A 3,204-nucleotide genomic window follows, 5' to 3' on the forward strand; every position below is an offset into this window, starting at 1 on the left:
GGAAGGAATTTACTGTCCTATATGCCATTAAGACGATTTGTGATTCATGGGAGGAAGTCAAAGTATCAACATGAACAGGAGTTCGGAAGAAGGTGATTTCAACTCTCATGGATGACTTTGAGGGGTTCAAGACTTCAGTGGAGGAAGTAACTGCAGATGTGGTGGATATAGCAAGAGAACTAGAATTAGAACTGGAGCCTGAAGATGTGACTGAAGTGCCTCAATCTCATGATAAAGCTTGATAGATGAGAAGTTGCTTCTTCTGGATAAGCAAAGAAAGCGGTTTCTTGAGATGAAAACTGTTCCTGGTGAAGATGCTGTGAACATTGTTGAAATGACAACAAAGGATGTCAAGTGTTACATCAACTTAGTTGATAAAGCAGCAGTATGGTTTGAGAGGGTTGACTCCAATTTTGAAAGGTGTTATTTTGGAAGCATGAACAGAAGACAGCCGCATTTATATACAATGCTCAAAAATACTTTTTACAAATAGTAAAGACTTCTAAGACTCTTAAGTCACATCTATGAAGTAAAAAATGAGGGTCAAATTGTATCAATTACTATGTAAATTTGTATTATAATCAGTTGAAATGATTCAGATCCCACTTTTTTTCCCTCCAAAAGCCATCTTTCACCCAAAAAAATCAACTAAAACTAAGGAGAAAAAAGACAAAATTAGTTACTCATGGTGGGAAAAGAGAAAAGAAGGAAAGTAAGAACAAAAAGAAAACATATCTTCTGGAAGACTTTAGAAAACTTTAGGCTTAAACACTTGGCCTCTGAGGTTCCATGAGATGCATCATTTATGAAATGTAATTTACTAGGTTGAAATTAAAGAATAATCTCTTACATCTAAGAATACTAGATCTTTCCTCAAAAAACTAAAAATAGAACTACCTTATGATCTAGCAATTCTACTTCTAGATATATATCCAAAGGAATTGAAATCAACAGGTTGAAAAGATTTTTATCTGCGCTCCCATGTTCATTGCAGCACTATTCACAGTAGCCAAGATACGGAATCAACCTAAGTGTTCATCAGTGGATGAATAGATAAAGACAATATGGTATGTATACACAATGGAATGCTATTCAGCCTTAAAAAAATATGGAAATCCTGTCATTTGCAACAGCATGAATGAATTAGAGAACGTTATACTACATGAAATAAACCAGGCAATCAAGACAAATACTACATGATCTCACATATATGTGGAATCTAAAAAAAGTTGAACTCATGAAAGTAAACAGTAGAATGGTAGTTACCAGAGGCTGGGAGTATGGGGGAGTGGGTGGACAGACAGATGTTGATCAAAGGGTACAAAATTTAAGTTAGACGAGAGGAATAAATTTGCGGGATCTGTTACACAGCAGGGTGCCTATAGTTAAAAAGCGTATACATCAAAATGGCTAAAAGAATCAATTTTTTCTTTTTTTCTTTTTTTGACAGAGTCTTGCTCTGTCATCCAGGCTGGAGTGCAGTGGCATAATCATGGCTCACTTTAGCCTCGGCCTTCCAGACTCAAGTGATCCTCTCATACCAGCCTCCCAAATAGCTGGGACCATGGGCATACACCACCATGCTGGGCTAATTTTTTAATTTTTGTAGAGATGGGGGTCTCACTATGTCGCCCAGGCTGGTCTTGAACGCCTGGGTTCAAGTGATCCTCCTGCCTCAACCTCCCAAAATGCTGGGATTACAGGTGTGAGCCACTGTGCCCAGCCAAAGAGAGTAAATTTCTAATGTCTCACCACAGAAAATTAGTAAACGATGGATATATTAATTAGCTTGATTTAATCGTTCTGCAGTGCATTCAAAACATTACATTGTACCCCATAAATGTATATACTTATTACTATTATTATTTTCTAGACACAGGGTCTCACTATATTGCCCAGGCTGGTCTCAAACTCCTGACCTCAAGCAATCTTCCTGCCTTGGCCTCCCAAAGTGCTGGGATTACAGGCGTGAGCCACCATACTAATAAAGTGTTTGGAGAAAAATATTTGATCCTACAAAGTTAGTTGTCATTCTAGTCCCTAAAAGGCAGTGCAGCTGAGCTTTTGATTATATGCCTACTCTGGTTTTCTTTAGTTCATTCCCTGTTGATTATTAATAACTTTATAGAAAAAATAAACTTGTATGATGTTATAACAGTGTTTTTCAAAGTTAAATAATATAATAATCCCTTTTAGAGGAGCAAAAAATTATTGAATATCTCCAGTGTTAAATTATTTTTATTCCTTTATTTAAGCGTTCATAAGCATCAAATTACATATACACTCAGTGTATAGTTTGTTTCAACCATAAAACTGAAATTAATTTGCAAGTTAAGCGCAAACAAAAACATAAAACTAGTAAAATTCAACGAATGATATTTTCATAAAACAAAAACAGTGGTTTGGGTTGAATAGTGGAAAGATGCATTTGGAGATTTTATGCTTCATTGTGTATTACATTGACTTTGAACACACTGGAACATTATTTGAATCATGGGCATTGTTTTTATTTTTCCTTTTAAATAATGACAGTTTTTAAACTAATTTTTGAACCAATTCATTGTTTTGAAGAGCTGATCTGCTTCATAGCAGCCTCCAACTTGCAATAGTAATAAAATATTTGAACAATTAAAAGTCATAATAAATGCTTTTCCATTTGGCCTACTTATTACCTCACTTACTAAAGGAAGTGTCCTGTGAAGTGTGCTATGAGGTGACTCTCTTCACCACCTCCCTACATCTGGACGACTATGAAACTTTTATTCATATAAAGTGCCAGAACATTACAGGGCCTCCTCTTGGCTCCCAGACAATTGTAAACACTCATACGGTTTGGATATTTGTTTATAAGGTGGTTATCCAAGTGATCTAGAATATACTCATGCCAGAGTTTTAAAATGATCATTGAAATGAAAACACAAAGTTCAGAAACTCTTGCAGAGAGCTGGAGGGCTCCTGTGTTACAAAGTTAGTGATTTTAATCAGTTGCTCTTTCTTTTGTTTTGCTTGGTTTTGTTTGTTTTTGTTTTTGAGATGGAGTCTTGCTCTATCGACCAGGCTAGAGTGCTGTCGCGTAATCTCGGCTCACTGCCATCTCCGCCTCCCAGGTTCAGGCCATTCTCCTGCCTCAGCCTCCTGAGTAGCTGGGACTACAGATGCCCGCCACCACACCCAGCTAATTTTTTTGTATTTTTAGTAGAGATG

This window comes from Colobus angolensis, unplaced genomic scaffold (genome assembly GCF_000951035.1).
Source record: "Colobus angolensis palliatus isolate OR3802 unplaced genomic scaffold, Cang.pa_1.0 Scaffold281, whole genome shotgun sequence".
Classification (NCBI taxonomy): Eukaryota; Metazoa; Chordata; class Mammalia; order Primates; family Cercopithecidae; genus Colobus; species Colobus angolensis.